The sequence below is a fragment of the Mycteria americana genome, unplaced genomic scaffold, assembly GCF_035582795.1.
Source record: "Mycteria americana isolate JAX WOST 10 ecotype Jacksonville Zoo and Gardens unplaced genomic scaffold, USCA_MyAme_1.0 Scaffold_39, whole genome shotgun sequence".
NCBI classification, from domain to species: domain Eukaryota; kingdom Metazoa; phylum Chordata; class Aves; order Ciconiiformes; family Ciconiidae; genus Mycteria; species Mycteria americana.
This window is the reverse complement of record NW_027445626.1, coordinates 1,452,828-1,469,567: the sequence shown is the minus strand read 5'-3', so window position 1 is coordinate 1,469,567 and position 16,740 is coordinate 1,452,828. Positions and strand designations below refer to the sequence as shown.

Here is a 16,740-nt window from a genome sequence, read left to right as displayed (position 1 = left end):
CTGGGCTCCCCTCTTGCAACCTCTTGCTGCTACAGAGCCCTGCTCGCCCCCCAGGAACACAGTGACAGCTGTGACCCCGCACATCTCCCTCTGTCTCCAGTCTCAGCCTCTCCCCAGTCAGCCCAAAGAATGGCACGTGCTGGACTACAGTCGCACAGCAACGTGCATGTTCTAACCCCGTGCAGTTCTGCTGCCTCACAGCTGGCTCCTTAGGGATGCACCTGCAGAGGAGTTTGGCTTTTGTTGTGACTGAGCGCAAGTGAGAGGTGGTGAGAGGGAGAGACTGTCTGTCCAAGCACAGTTACTGTCTTGTCAGCTTTGAGCACGAGCTTAAACACGCTTGGCTGCAGGGGTAAGGCCTGCAGGATTATCACTGCTCCAGAAGAGTCCTTCTACGCCTTTCTTGAGCAAGAATGGGAGAGTCATTGCTGAGGATGGGTTTTGGGGTCATGTGTGCAAAGCAGAAGAGGTGAGCAGTCCATCCCCTTAACTCCACTCAACCACTCCAGAAGTTCACAGGCACTGTGGTCTGCTTTTGATTCCCCCAAACCCCCATGCCAGGCAGGGGCTCAGCAGGGAAAACTCTATGGCATTGGGCAACACAATTGTCCCAGCTGTGCCACCATGAGGACACCATCCCTGCATGTGGTCAAACCATCAGCCTTTGAGTACCAGCTGAACACAGTCACCCACCCTGCCACAGAGACCCCAGCCAGGGCTGTCCCAGGGCACTGCTTTGCTGCCAGGACAGTCATCAGCGCTGAAGGAATGGGAAGGTCCCTGAGCCCAACCCACATGCTCACCCCATGCAGATGGAAGCCTGCTCTTCAAGTCACCTCCAGGGATGCTGGGGAACAGAGGGCTGCAGGGGGAGACCTGGTGCCTGGAGAAGGGGGTATAAGATTTCTGCCACCACGTCCCCTCCACAGCATGCCCTGGGATGCCATCGGAGCCTGCAGGCACCTCACCCCAGGCAGGGCATTTCCCTCACCCTGTTGCACTGCTCCTGCTGTGGAGTTGGGGACAGATGTGGCACAGAGGGCTGTTGCCCTGGGTGGCAGAGGAGGCTCAGGGGAAGGGGTTTTCTCCTCTCCATCGACCCATCCCGCAGTGGGCCAGAGCGTGGGAGCAGCACCTGCAGCAAGAGCCTCCTTCTGCCCCATTGCCCTGCTGAGGCGTTGAAGGGGCAGCACTCTGCAGTGCAGCCCTGTGCCAGGATCAGGCCCCAGCACAGAGGCAGTCCCAGCTTGCCCACCTCAGAAGGGTTCAAGTGCTGTTTTCTGCAGAGGGTCCCTGGGCACGCAGGGGACAACAGGACTGTGCTCGTCATAGACACATCACGGGAGGAGAGTGTCTCTCCTGCTGGCAGGTGTCAAGGGGATGTAGCTCAGTGGCAGAGCACCTGCTTCGCATGTGGGATGTCCTGGGTTCAATCCCCAGCATCTCCAGGGCTGCTTTTGCCCTGACTCCCCAGCCTCAGGCAGGTGTGGGCTGGAGCCCATGGAACAGCCCCTGGAGACTGGGCTCCTGGCAGAGCATGAGGAGAGGGAATCTCAGCCCGTGTGTCCCAGAAAGTGGCTGTGCACCCTGTGCTGGGGCAGTGGGGAGCAGAGCTGCATCCTCACCATTGTGGGAGGTAATCCGTGGGCCATGATCCCCCCTGGGGATGGCTGGGGTGTTTTGGGGTGAGCAGCAGGATTATTCCCCAGGGACCATGGGCTCTCGCAGCCCCACAGCCTGACCCCGAGCCTGCTGTCCCTGAGATGTGCCCCTTGCCTACCACTGTGTCATCGTTCTCTGCTCCCCCTCATCAGCCTCAGGGAGGTGACCCAACACCTGGGCAGGCAAGCCCCAGCTCTGGGTCAAAGCCCTCAGAGACTTTTAATAAGAACCAATATGGACGCACAGTGTAAAAGCGGGAATAAAAATAGAGGAAACGGCAGGCAGTTTCTGCTGCCCGTGGTAAAGGGAGATGTTTCCCTGGTGCTCACAGCTCTCCCAGCTGCACAGAGCTCTCCTCCCTCCTGGCTGCACCCAGCTGCACAGCAGGGATGGGTTCTCCTGGCCTGGGGCTCAGGGACTTTTGTGCACCAAGCTGTGGTGTCACAGCCTTTGTGTCCTCATGGGGATGTGCCACAGACACCTCTTCAGCATCATCATAGCCCATGCTCCCCAGGGACAGGGACAAGGTGTCTCCTTCAGCTCCAGGGACCCCAGCACTTCTCCCGGAGCGCAGGCTGCCCCCTGCAAGCAGCAAGGCAGGACAGTGCAGTTGGCCCATGGGGTCTGTACATCACCTTCCTCCCTGCTCCTCACCACATTCGGCTCCTTCTCCCACCCACAGTCCCTCCAAGGAAAACTCCCGCGGCAGGTTCCGCCTCCCCAGGAGGTTTGGGTGTCAGGACCATAGCGACATGGGTGGCACCAGGGATGGCACCCCAGGAACCAGCAGCGCTATCTTTCCCTCTCACCTCCGAGTGCATCCCTGGGCCCTGCTCCAGGCTCCCTGGGCATTTCCCAAGCTCCCTGCTCAGGAGCAGCACCCTCCCCTAAGTCAGGAACCTCCTTGGCATCATCATAGCCATCTGCTGGGTCGCCTCCAGGCACAACAAGAATATCTGAAAGGAGAGGGGAGGTGCTGACAGTGAGAAGATATGTCCTGCAGAGCAGAGGATAGGACGACGCACATGGAAACACAGGGTCGAGACACCGGTGTTGGCAGCACCACAGGAGACCCCCATGTCCTCCCCATCTCTCATGGTGACACTCAATGACACCTCTATCCATCACATGTCTACAGGGAGACCAACACCTTCCTGTCTCCATTACCTGGTGCTGATCTCAGATCATCCTCCTCCTCGGTGTCCCCAGGGTAGGGCTGCAGCTGGCTCAGGGACTCCTCTGCATAGGAGCCTGGAGAGAAGCACAGCAGGTGGTATGGAGCGAGCCCCACTGACCTGTCTTATGGTCAGCACTGCTGGGGAAGGGGGAGCCACAGAGCTGGGGCGGCATGAGGAGGAGGGCGGGGAATTTAACTGGCTCCCCCAGGACAAACACTGCCTCAAAGGTGCTCCCAGAGCTGCCCTAGGACAACCCCTTCCCTCACTCCTCAGGTGTCACATGGGGTGCAGGGGCAGGAAGAGAGGGGCTGTGCAGCTGGGACGGGCAAAGCTGGTGGGGAAAAGCTCCTCTCCTGGACCCACACCCTGGATGCTCCCACACAGACAACACGGCCCCAGCGCTGCAGGGACCACAGTGTGGGGGGCTTCAGGGGATGATCTCTGGGTTGGGACCAGGGGAAAGCGTCCTGCAGATTTGCCTCCAGGGAGGACCCACACCCACCTGAGCGACCAAACCTCGCCTGCTTCTCCCACACTGGGCTGTAACCGATCTCCTCGTACACGGCCTCGGGAAAGAGCTCCTGAGCTGTCCGGGAGCCTGGGGAAAGAGGCAGGGCGGGCCCAGGGAGAGGCAGAGGGGTGATGGATCCCACTGTGCTCCCCGGACCTGTTGCTTGGGCCAGCCCAGGACTGGTCTGACAGCACAGCCCCACTGCACTGCCAGGCACGGCTGCTGCATCCGCAGTCAGGGCAAAATTACTGTGGAGATCATCTGGGGCAGCATCACCCTTGCATCATCCTTTCAGAGACAGCGCTCATGCCCCTCTGGCCTCTGGGACATGCCCCCTTGTCTGACCCTGGAGTAGCTCCCATGTTTCCTCTCCACCTGGAGCTGCTCCCTATCTGCCCCATGGGTCTACAGCAGGGCCCCTGCCCTGCCATGGGGGGGGGAGGGCTGGGCAGATGGACAGGCTGGGAACCTGACACCTCGGAGATGGACCCTACTGCCTCACACGCCTCCTGTCATCTCTGTTCCCCCAGAGTCCCCTGCAGCACTACCCAAAGCACTGCCAGCCTTGGCCATCCTGTCTGCCATTTCTCTCCTTGCCCCATCAGTAGCTCTCCCCGCCTCTAGGCTCTTTTCAACCCTTGCTGCTGGTACACCATGGCCAGGCAGTCAATGGGGCGGTCCATGGGACAGGTGGCAGCACACAGTCTCACCCCCTCCAGTTCTGCCTGTGCCCCTCACTGACACCCCACAGCCCTTCCAAGAGGCATCTCCCCCTGGGACTGCTGTGGAAGGACCCACCTCTGCGTCCCGACCTGGCCCTTAGCACTTGCCCAGCCAGGAGGGCCAGGAGCAGGCAGAGGAGGGCCCCCAGGATGATGCAGATGATGACAGGCATGGGGACTCTCCCGCTGATGGTCAAACGGCCCAGAGTGGGACCTGTATGGGCAAGAACATGGAAGGGGCAGCACCAGGCGTGGGAGAGGAGGGGGCAGCACCAGCCCTGACTCCCATCACACAAGGCAACAGGGGGTGGAGGGTCCAGGGGTGACTGATGGGCAAGCTTCCACCCTGCAGAGTACATTCCAACCCTCCCCAACTCCACCACCACCACCCCAGTGCCTCCTCCTGGGAGTTTCCCAGCCCAGCAAGGAGCCCCTTCCATCCAGCTGTGGGTCACAGCCTGGCCCCAGGGATACCCAGCCTCAGGCAAGAGGACCAGTTACCTGCTCTGGTTGGGGATGCTGCTGTCCTGGGTGGAGCTGCAGAGGAGGAAAAGAAGAGCTGGTCTGAGAGGGTGGGTGTTCAGGTATCGGGGAGCCTCCTTCCCAACACACCGCGTGTGTGTCTGTAGATGTCCCTGACACATCCCACCCAAAATTGGCCCTCCAGTAATGCTAGAAAGGGAGGCTGGGACATGGGCCAGGGCCTCTGCTCTGGGTGGCAGGTAGCCCAGGTGGGACAGGCAGCCCAGGGGATAGCTTTAGGGCCTTACGGGCAGTGCCCAGAGAACACCCAGTTCCACCGAGGCTACTCCCTGCCTGGCACCAGGCTCCTGCACTCTGCAGGAATGCTCTTGCTCTTGGGAGGTCAGGGGCCATGCCATGGCCAATTGGACGAAAGGCCTTCCCCAGCTCCCTGCCATTACTCCAGCAAGGGGTCCCAGCCCTGCCGCTCACCTGAGCAGCGCACGGCAGCGTCTTCCTTATGCCGGCAAGCACCGCCATCCCCAGGCCGGGCCCAGCAGTCCTGCAGGGATGGCTCCGTCCCCCGGCACTCGACCTGCTCCAGCCAGATGGGGCCTTGCCCCATCCCAAATGCAGCCTCATTCAGGGCAGACACCGCAGGACCACAGCCCAGCTGCCTGCACGCCACCTCGGCATCCCGCATGTCCCAGGAGTCGTCGCACACCGTCCCCCAGGAGCCACGGTGCCACACCTCCACTCTGCCCGAGCACCCGTCCTCGCCTCCCACGGCACGAATCTTCTCCCTGTCTGGAGAAGGCAAAGACCTCCCATGGCACTGAGACAGCAGGCAGAGCCCTGCCACACAAGAAGGGGACACAGAGGAGCAGCTCAATACCTGTGCAGCTCGTGGAGTTGGGGCATGGGGCCAATGGCTCCGGGGACATTTCTGGGCGTTCCCCTGAAGAAAGAAACACTGAAGTGAAGGGGCTGCTGTGTGGGATGGTGCAGAAGAGAGCTAGGCTGAGCTCTGCTTGTGCCTCCCTGTACCATTTTGGTCATGGCAGCAACTGAAGCCCGGTCATTCAGGGGACACGCGCAGGACTGCGGGACCCTGATTGCTCAGCCCCTAAAGGTCCCTGGTTCGCAGAGCAGCAGTAGTGTGTCTATGGAGGGGAGGCTCTTCTGAAGCCTGTCTGATCTCTTCTGAGACCTCCCCTGGCGATATCTCTGCCTCCCCCAGGTGCTGCTGGCAACCTGGGTGACAACTGCTGCTGCACTTGTGTGGCTTTGGTCATGTTTATGCCACCGGCAGCAGAAGGGTCTGACATGGAAAGGAATAGCCCCTGTACGTTTGGCTGTGCATAGAGGAAAGCAGGAGCTGGGGTGACACTGTGCCCGAGTGGCTCAGAGTTACCATCGCAGGTGATGTGGATCTCATCTCGCAGGTCTTCACATGACTGTGGATCCCAGGGAGTGGAGAGACACTGCCAGAAGGAGCTGTTTTTCTCCCCACACTGCACATTATCCAGCCACGCAGGGCCAGACACCTTGCCATAGGGCAGGCGTCTTTCCAGGGATCCTCCGTCCCCGCAGCCCAGCTCCTTGCATGCCAGCGACACCGTGCTGAGAGTCACGAAGTTGGAGCAAATGCTTCCCCACGTCCCGTTGTAGAAAACCTGCAGGCGCCCGGAGCAGCTGTCGCTGTTCTGCAGCCTGAGGGCCAGGAACTCTGGGAGGAAAGGCAGGAAGGGGGAAGAGGCTGGTGTGGGGCTGTGGGAGCCAGGACACCTCTGCACTCCCCAGGCCCTCAGCCAGGCAGGGGCAGGGCCAGCACCTGCCCCTTGCAGCTGGGGTCAGAGAGAAGTCCCTGATGCACAGACACCCCTGCCCTTCCTGCTAACACTTGGGGATGGCTGAGCTCCCCAGGGACCCCCAGAGGGACTGAGGGTGCCCGTGCATGGGTGTCCACAGGACGGCCAAAAGGAGCAGCTCAGAGGTAGCCAGGGACAGCCTTGGCCATGCCCGGCTCTCCCCACGTCCTGGCCTCCCTGCGAACCAGACTCCCACCAGAGCTGCCAGCACAGACCTGAGCAGATGACTCCCGCATCCTCTTTGTGCCCGCAGTCGTGCTGCCCCCAGGGCCTGGCAGGGCAGTCCCAGAGAGCAGCTTCGTCCCCAGAGCAGGTCACGCCATCCAGCCAGATCTGCCCAGAGCCTTCCCCAAACCAAGCAGAGCTGGCTGCCTCCACCGCCCCTCCACAGCCCAGCTGGTGGCAAACGACAGCAGCATCAGCCAGGTCCCAGTCGTCATCGCAGATGGTCCCCCAGCTGCCCTGGTAGTAGATCTCCACTCTCCCGGCGCAGCGCCCAGACCCGTTCACCAGACGGACCCGCCGGCTCCCTGCAGTGGGGAGAAACCCCAGTGGCTGTCAGGGGCTGGCTGCCCACCCATCATCTGGGGGGCCCATGCAGTGCCTCTCACCCCAGCAAATGACTCCCACGTCCTCTGCAACCCCTTCCGCCAGTGCACTCTCGGGCAGGGAGGTGTTGCAGAGGGTCAGCTTGGTCTCATTCCCTGTGCACCGGACCCCTCGCAGCCCTACGGGGCCCGTCCCTCGCTCAGCCTTTGGGGGGTTGTAGGCTGCCTCTGCCTGTCCGCACTGCAGCTGCCGGCACACCACGTTGGCCTCCTGCACGTCCCACTGGTCATCCAGGACTCTGCCCCACGTCCCGTGCTGCAAGATCTCCACTCGCCCGTCGCACCGGCTCCCTCCACCCACCAGCCGCAGGGATGCAAAGCCGGCTGAGCCTGGGGAGAGCAGAGATGCCACAGAAATTGGCAGCACTGGGGAGCATGGCACCCTTCAGGGAGGAGGGCAAGGGGGACTTTTCCAACCAAACAGGACAAGTCTGAGCCTTGTGCTGACAAGAGGAAAGGGCAAAGCCCGTGCCTGCTCTCCAGCTCAGACCCAGCTCTGCTGCTGCTGGGGCCACCCAGGCAGCTCCTGCTCCTGCCTGGGTGGTGGGATAATGCTCTGCAGGGCTCTCTGTGGCGATGGCATGCGGTTGTCTGCAGCCAGAGGGATGGAGCAGAGCCCCGCAGCCCTGTCCTGGGATCATCCCACAGGACAAAAACACAGGAGCCCAGGCCTGGCAGAGGCGCATGGGCCTAAGCCGCCACCCTGAGGGCAGGTGCCTGCCTCCATTCAGTCCTCAGCTCTCCCACAGGAGAACCGTCAGCCTGCGCTGCCAAAGCCCTCCAGAAGGCTTCTGGGGATGCAAGGCTTTCTCCAGGGAGAAATTCAGCCTGGTACTGCCATGGGACCCCTGTTTTGGGTGGCCATGTCACACACAAGGGGCAAAGGGATTCAATGCAGCATGTTCCCAGCACTCACTTGAGCAAATGACAGCGGCGTTGTTCCCATGGGAGCACGGTGAGGCCCCCAGGGTGATCACTGGGCACTGTCCCAGGTGGACTTCAGTCCCGTCACAGCGGAATGAGTCTCTCCAGACTGGTCCGAGTCCTCTCCCAAAATGCCCTCCTCCAGGAAGGGACTCAGCAAACCCGCAGTTGAGTTGACGACAGAGAACATGGGCATCCGAGAGATCCCAGCGGGAGGCACAGAGGGTCCCCCAGGTCCCCAGCACCTGGACCTCCACCCTCCCCGCACACGCCGTGCTGCCGTTCACCAGCCTGAAGCCTGTGTACTCTGGGGAGAGAGGAGGAGGGCTGAGGGTGGATTGGTGCTCTTGTACCCTCAGAAGCTGGCGGAGAGGCCAGAGGCACAGCATGCCTTTCTTCTCCCTCTGCGCTATTTTCAGGGTGCAAAAAACCACCAGTCCTCCTGTCCTCATGCCCAACCCAGCACGGGGACCTTGCTCCCTTCCCCAACCCCCTGCACATGCCTGGTGTTCAACCCCCCACCCTGAGTCCTTACGTGTGCAGGTGACAGCAGCGCTGTTCATGTGGGTGCAGGGCTGGTCCTTGTGGGACCCCCTGGGGCAGGAGTTGAGGAGGGATTCATTCCCCACACACTGCAGCTCTCCATCCCAGATGGGACCCACCCCTTCTCCAAAGTGAGCTGCCCCAGCTACAGGCAGGGCCACGCCACACTGCAGCTCCCTGCAGACCACGTCAGCAGCTTTGGGACCAAAGTGGGAGTCACAGACAGTTTTCCACTGGTCCCCATCATGGATCTCCACACGTCCTGAGCAGTGGCTCTTCCCTTCTACCAGCCGGACAAATCCTTCAGAAAACAAAACCACTGAGGCAGTTAAATGTCCACGTTCCCACGTCACCTCCAAGCAAGCCATGACCAAATGGCCCCTTGCACATCCCAGAGGAAGCTGTTGGGGGAGTGTTGGTGACACAAACACATCCAGGCCCCCCTGTACACCTTCCCTACACCATCACAGCACTTAAGGGTATGTGTCTATCGCAGACCCACAGCAGGACTTGTTGGTGCCTTTGGGACTGAAGTGTGAGTTGCAGATATTTGTCCAACGTTCCCCGTTATGGATCACTGTACATCCTTAGTAGGGGCTATTCCCTCTGACCAGCCAGACAGATCCCGGAGCAAACAAGGACCCCTGAGAGTTCCCAGAACCCTCTGGCAGTCCCCTGATCATGTCCCATCTGATCTCCACAGTGGTCAAAGGCAAAAAGCCCCATGACCACGCCAGCTGCTCTTAGGGGGTGCTGATGGCACAAACACATCAGGGCCCCCCTGCTGCTCCTCAGAAATCAGCACAGCACTTGTGGGCTTGCTTCTCTCCCAAACTCACAGCCACAGGAATCTCTCAGACAAATTGCTGCTGCCCCAGAGACCTTGGGCATTACAGCACCCGGAGCACTTGGGGTCCTGGGAAATGCACCCACATGCTGTTGGGTGCTGCAGCCTGCTCTGCCGCACCAAGCTCAGGGCCAAGCCTGAGGAACCCCTTGTTGCTGCCAGAAACATGCCATGTTCCCAGGCGGGTCTTGGGCTGTTGGGTGCTGCTGGTAGATGGGACATGTCACAGAGCAAAGGCACAGTCAGGCCGTACTTGTGGTCGGTGTGTGTGCCAGCCTCCTGCTCTGGTGCCTTGCCTGGGGAAGAGGTCCTCATCCATGACAAGAGTGCACTGCTGGGCACACATGTCCTTGGCCAACAGCCACGCAGAGGGAAGGAGAGTGGACAGAAGAGCAACCCTGGGCTTACACGGGCTCCCAGTGCAAGGGCAGGCACAGAGGAGAGCCAGTAAAGTGCTGGCAAACCCAAAAGTGGAAGGCAGCCAGAGGCTGGGACAGACATGAGAGGCTGTGCAGCTGGTCAGCACTTCTGGACGGGCCTTTTCCCCATGGGCAGACTCTCGTGGGGTGACCCAAGGGGAGGAATGAGAAGCCACGTGCCACGCTGTTCCTCTGCGCAAGCCCAGCACTACTCCTCTCCAAGCAATACCTTTGCTTGGGCCAAGGGACCCTTGTCTGCCAGGGGGAACAACCTAAAATTCCTCATCCACCTCATGCCCATCCCCAAGTCTGTGGGTGGCAGCATGAGTCACACTTGGCACCTCTGGCATGGGGGGACGTGGCCCTTGGTGCTGCCAGACGGGTCCTGGGTGAAAGGAAGCAGAAGGATGGGAACCAACAGACACATCAAGGCAAGGCAGAGGGATTCATCTGAGCCTGTTCGGGGACCAGGCAGGGTAGGGGCACCCTGGGGCAGGTTCCCACTGGGCTTTCCCCACGGACTGAGAACATCAGCAATGACAGTCCCAGCTCAGCAGTTCAACCACCCACATTGGGCCCTGCTCTGGCGTTAGCCTGTTGCTCCCTGAAGGCACAGCCATGTCCCTTCCCCTGTTCCATCATGAAAGATGTAGAACAGGCTGTCCCCTTACCTGAACATATTACTCCAGTGTCGAAACTGTGATCACAGTCATGTTCACCCCATCCTGAATGTGGGCAGTCAGACAGGGCAGACTCGGTGCCATTACAGCAAACATCATCCAGCCAAATGGGGCCAGATCCTGGCCCAAAGCCTCTGTACTGAGGAGCTCCAACAGCAGACCCACAGTCCAGCTGCTTACAAACCACTGCAGCATCCTGCATGTCCCAGTTGTCACCACACACGGTCCCCCACTGGCCCTGATGTTTCACCTCGACTCTCCCAGCACAGTGGTTGTCGCCGTTCACCAGCCTCACGTCCACAGCCCCTTCAAACACTGACACAGGACCAGTCAGGACAGTGCCGAACCCCAGCACTGTGGGTCTGGGGGAACCCCTGCTTGGGTGGAGTCTGAGGTTCCAGGGTGGGAGCTCACTGCCCTCCAGGCTGTCCCCAGGGCAGTGCAGGGCTCCCTTCTATCCCCACGGGCTGTGCAAGGCTGGGGATGCCCAGCTCGAACCCTGCTGGGTCATTTGTCACCCCACAGTTTTGGCACTTCCTTCCACCCCAATGGCCCCCTGCAAACTGACCCCTAGCTCATACCCACCCAGGGCACCCGCTCCTCCCCAGCCAGCACCCTGAGAAGAGACCTGCCCCCACCACGGCTCCCCCAAGCACACACTGCTGCTTCTGCCCAGGTCCTGAGCTCCCCTGGACCACAGCCTGCCCTGGGCTTCTCCCAGCTCATTCTCCACCCTCACACCTTTCTGTGTCCCTGTGGTGCAAGAGGATGACGCCAGTGAGCCCTCCCAACCCATGCCCCCTCCTTGTCCTCGGGCATCAGCCCAGCCCTGCCCTTGTCTAGGATGCCCCAGGAAGGTCACCTCTCTGCCAGCCTGTGGGAACAGGTACCCCAGTTCCCTTGTCTCCACAGGCACAACCTGCCCCCCCTCAGCCTGGAGCTCACCCAGTGTTCAACACCCCACCCTGAGTCCTTACGTGTGCAGGTGACAGCAGCGCTGTTCATGTGGGTGCAGGGCTGGTCCTTGTGGGACCCCGTGGGGCAGGAGATGAGGAGGGATTCATTCCCCACACACTGCAGCTCTCCATCCCACATGGGACCCATCCCTTCTCCAAAGTGAGCTGCCCCAGCAACAGGCAGGGCCACACCACACTGCAGCTCCCTGCAGACCACGTCAGCAGCTTTGGGACCAAAGTGGGAGTCACAGAGAGTTTTCCACTGGTCCCCATCATGGATCTCCACACGTCCTGAGCAGCGGCTCTTCCCTTCTACCAGCCGGACAAAGCCTGGAACAAACAAAGTAACTGGAGTTCCCAGAGTCCTCTGACAGATACATGACCACATCCTGCATCACCTCCAAGCAAGCCATGACCAAACCACCCACTGAACATCCCAGAGGAAGCTCTTGAAGGACTCTTGGTGACACAAACACACCCGGCCCCCCTGCACCCCTTCTCTACACCATCACAGCACTCAAGGGTATGTGTCTGTTGCAGCACCAGGCACTGCTCGCACAATCTGCCGCTGCACAAGGCGCCCTGTGCTACCCGGCGTGGTCCCACCAGCACTGCAGTGGTGTGCGCAGTTCAGGTCTGGGAGAACTAGTCCAGATGCTGGGAGAACTGGCCCAGATGATAATGACTACTGCAGCCTGCTCAGCCCGTGCAGAGCTTGCGACCAGGCAGGACCATCACCTTGACGCAGCCAGAAATGCACCCTGTTCCCAGGGCTGTTCTGGGCTGTTGGGAGGTTGCTGTTAGGGGGAGATGTCACAGAGAGCAGAAATGCTGCAGCTGTTACCATGGCTGGTGCCTGTCCAGCCCTCTCCGATGCCTGCTCAGAGGGGGTGTCCTCAGCCAGGCACACAGGGCTCTGTCCAGATGTGCACAGGTCCCAAGCCAACATCCAGGCAGAGGGACAGGAGACCTGCATGTCCCCCTGAGCTCAGTCAGAAAGTGCTGCCAAAGCCTCTGTTTCATGGGGCAGTGTGGGGAACCATGGGCAGGCAGGAGAGGCTGGGCAGCAGTTCAGCGCTGCCTGCATGGGGCTATGTCCCTATGGGGCTGTCACAGCCCAAGGGACGGCCCAGTACCAGCCTGTGCATGCAGTGATGCAGAAGGGAGCAGCCAGAGTCAGGCAATGGCCAAGCTCCCAAGCCTTGCAGGAGCTGGCTGGACCACACAGCCGAGCCCTGGGGACAGGCAGTGAAAGGGCTGTGTGCCACCCTGCTCCTCTCCCAGGGCCCAGCACTTGTGCTCTCTGAAAAGCCCTTTTGATTCAGTTGAGGTACTAATGCCTGTGAAGGGAAATGACCCAGGGGACCAGATATCTCATGCCCTTCCACCAAGGTGTGCTGTGCCAAGCAAGTCCCCCTGGTTTCTCCAGCACAGGGACCCTCAGCACTATTGTCTGGAACTGGCAGAATGGGTGGAGACCAGTGGGGATCAGTAGACACCCCAGGGAAGGGATGGAGGATTCATCTGCAGCCCAAGACACTGACTGAAGAGAGGTTGAGACACTGTGGCAGGGTTAGTTCAGCCTGGGCTAGGCTCCCTCTGGGCTTTTCCCAGGCACTGGGAACACCAGCAATGACAGTCCCAGCTCAGCAGTGTGACCGACCACATTGGGCACTGCTGTAATGCCCACTTGTTGCTCCCCGAGGGCACAACCAGGATCCCTTCCCCCGCCACACGCCCAGATGTTGGTCATAGGCTGTCCCCTTACCTGAACACATCACTCCAGCGTCCTCAGCATGACTGCACCTATGTTCACCCCATGCTCTGTGTGGGCAGTCAGACAGGGCAGACTCGGTGCCATTACAGCCAACATCATCCAGCCAAATGGGGCCAGACCCTTGCCCAAAGTGTCCATACTGAGGAGCTCCAACAGCAGACCCACAGTCCAGCTGCTTACAAACCACTGCTGCATCGTTCATGCTCCAGTAGTCATCACACACAGTCCCCCACTGGCCCTCATGTTTCACCTCCACTCTCCCAGCACAGTCGTTGTCGCCATTCACCAGCCTCACCTCTGCAGCCCCTTCAAACACCAACATGGCACCGGTCAGGAGAGCTCCAAGCCGCAGCACTGCAGGTCTGGGGGAACCCCCTGCCCAGGCCATGTCAGAGGTGCCGGGGTGGGACCCCTCTCCCCTCCAGGCTGTCCCCAGTGCGGTGCGGGGATCCCTTCTATCCCCACGGGCTGTGCAAGGCTGGGGGTGTGCAGGTCTGGCCCTGCTGGGTCATTCGCCATCCCACCGCACAAGGCACCTTCTCCCACCCCAACGGCCACCTGCCCCCTGCCCACGCACACCTGCACACTGTGCCCAGCCCTGCACAGGGCACCCGCTCTTCCCCAGCCCAGCACCCCCTGAACAGCCCCGTGTACACAGCCCTGCAGCTTCCCATGCAAACCACCTGCCCTGCCACCATCCAAACCCACCCCCACCCCCAGGGCTTTCCCTGTTCCCACCGAGACCATTCCAGTGTTCCCCACACCCACATCCCCTCCTCGCCCCTGCTGTCAGACCAGCCCCTGCACTGGGACAGGCCCCCCAGGAAGGATGTCTCTCTACGCAGATGCCCCCATCCCCTTCTCTCTGCGGGGCACAAACTGCCCTCATGGGCTCAGGGCTCCCCTGGAACAAGGGGGCAGTGAGCAGCACACAAAGCCTCTGGGGTACCCCAGAGGTTGGCAGTGCCCTGGGGATCTCTGCCTGCTGCCATCCCCAGCTAGGCCACCACCGGCTCCAGAGGCACAGTGCTGGGGAACAGGGGGTCCCCAAAGGCTACCCCAGGACAAGGTGTCTCTGCGTCCAGCCAGGCACATGCTGCCCCAAACACCGGAGCCCTGGAAAAGGACATGCTCTCTCCCACCCAGAAGGCAGGCACAGGCTCCATGGACTTGAGCACCTTCTGGCCCTCACCTCAGTAGCACCTGCAAAGAAACCCCATTCCCGGACACATCCCGATGGCCATGCTGCACCCGCTGGGCCTGGGCTGGGGGACAATGGAACTGGCACTTACCGCTGCACAGCTGTACCCAGAGGAGCAGCCCCAGCATCCGAGGGGACAGGACTCCCTCTGTGCCCATCCTGAGCCTCCTGCCCTGCCAGCACATCCCTGCTCTGCCACACTCCCTGCCACGGCTCCTGGGGACTCCTGGGGACAATGACGACAGGAGGGCAATATATCTCTGCAGATGCCAGCCCAGCTACAGGACGAGCCAATCAAAGCAGCAGGGCCTTTTTCAACATTATCGGGAGCTATCTCCCCTCCGACACAGCCCGGCCCTCCAATGAACTTCTCCAGCGCCATTCATGACCATATATGAGAGACGGCTCTGCTACAGGTGTCACGTCACCGTGGTGGGGGGCCGTCACAGGACAGGGCTGCTTGTGTGGGGGTAAATGGATTTTTCACCCCCTCAACCCTGCTTCCTCAACCAGGAGCACTGAGCATCTCCTATGCCAGGCACAGCCAAGAGCCCAAGGTGAGAGTGTCCAGCCACCCTCGTGCCGTGGGAAGCACAGGGCTGGGGCTGCGCCAGAGGCTGTGTCAGGAAGGGAGGGAAACAGCCCCTGTCCCTGCTACAGACCCCGCTGTGCTGGGAGCAGCAGCTGGGAAAGGGCCTTAGCCCAGGCCAGAGCCCCGTCCCAGGAGTGCTGCCTCACCCTTCCTTCCCTGGAGAGCCCCATGGAAGGTCCCTCGCAGGAGCCGGAGCTGGGACATGTCCCTGCCCTGGCAGCAGACGTGCAGCCCAGAGGCTCAGACAGATCCCTGACTGTCAGCGTGTCACCGAGGGGCCGTTATTCCCCGCGGGCGCATCGGGAGCTCCAGCCTGCAGGTGCACAAACCACAGCCCACGTGGCCTCGCAGCACTCCCCACGCTCCCCCCGCAGCGCCCAGGCAGGAAGTCTGTGGTTTCCTCCTGGCGCCGTGCCCAGGCACATCCCTGCGGGGTCCCCGAGCCACCCCCACCCCGACTGCTCCAGCCAGGGCTGCAGGGGCTGCTCCTTCGGCCTCGCAGGCACGGGGCCAGGCAGCTCCCGTCCTCCGTGAAGCCCTTGTGACAGCACATGGCCGCTCTGCACCGAGCCCCACAGCCACGGGGTGCCATCGGTGATGTGACCACTGCCACTGCTGTGTGCTCATGGGTTATCCTGACGGTGACCTCACACCCTCCTACTGCTGGCACTGTGTGTGCATGCGTTACAGTGTCACACGTGTGTGCGGTGTATGGACTTCTGCTCCTGATGTTTCTTCCAAAAAGCCATATTTGGGCATGGTCGAAATATTGTTTTGGTGACATCAGAAGCACCTACAGAAGCTATGTGCCAGCTCCTGGCCTACCAGCTACTCAGGCAGCAGTGACATCACAAGCTCATGCACAGCCCCTGGCCTATCTGCTACTCAGCCACAGAGGATGTCATAGCATCTACCTCTGATATTGGCCTGCTCCTGGCCTATCGGCCATTCAGGCACCAATGACCTCAAAACCACCTACAGAAACTATGGGCCTGCTCCTGCCCTCCCAGCTCCTCAGGCAGCAGTGACATTAGAAGAAGCACCTACACATGCCATGGGCCTACTCCAGGCCTATGAGCTACTCAGACATGACATGAGATACATCAAAGGCCAGAGACAACCATCCGCAACTCCAAAACCTTAGTGTTCCGCAAGGACTGGACATGATTGTCCCCAAAGTCCAAGGCCTAGACATTGCCCAAGGACTGGAGATGATTGTCCCCAAACCACAAGACCTTGGTGTCCCTCAAGGACCATTGATGACCAACCCTAGACCCCTAGATCTTGGTGTTCGTCAAGGACCATCAATGACCACCCCCAACACCAAGACCTTGATGTCCCTCAAACCCCAAGATTTTGGTGTCCCTCAAAGAGCAGCAATCATTTTCCCCATCCCCCTGGCTCCCCTAGACATTTTGGGGGTGCTGGTGGCCACCTCAGTACCCTGTTTGTCCAGGACCCCCCACCCCAGAGGACCACGGGCGATCCCACCATTGGGGGTGGTACGGTATTTCACCCTGGGGTTTAATTTTCCCTGCCTGTAAAACCCCGTCAGCAAGAAGACCCGGGAAAGCAGGATCAAACTTTGGGCCCGGTGACTGTGACAGCCCCTGTCTGCTTCGGGTGACGCCCCCAGCCAGGTAGGGTGGGGTATCCCCCACTTGTACCCCCTTGTTTGTACCCCCATTTATAGCTCCCACATTTATAGCCCTTGCATGTATCAGCGCCATTTATACCTCCCTAATTTATACCCCCTCTTTATGCTACCCATATACCCACCATGTATT

General features: G+C 60.5%; 1 non-coding gene and 1 pseudogene across 1 annotated transcript; one reads left to right on the top strand and one right to left on the bottom strand.

Annotated features, from left to right (window-relative positions):
- The first annotated feature begins 1,376 nt into the window (after positions 1-1,376).
- On the top strand, positions 1,377-1,448 carry TRNAA-CGC (transfer RNA alanine (anticodon CGC)). Its single transcript has one exon. It is a non-coding gene; the product is annotated as a tRNA-Ala (tRNA).
- Positions 1,449-1,987: 539 nt separating this feature from the next.
- LOC142403607 (scavenger receptor cysteine-rich type 1 protein M130-like) lies at positions 1,988-15,712 on the bottom strand (annotated as a pseudogene).
- Between the last annotated feature and the right edge of the window lie 1,028 nt (positions 15,713-16,740).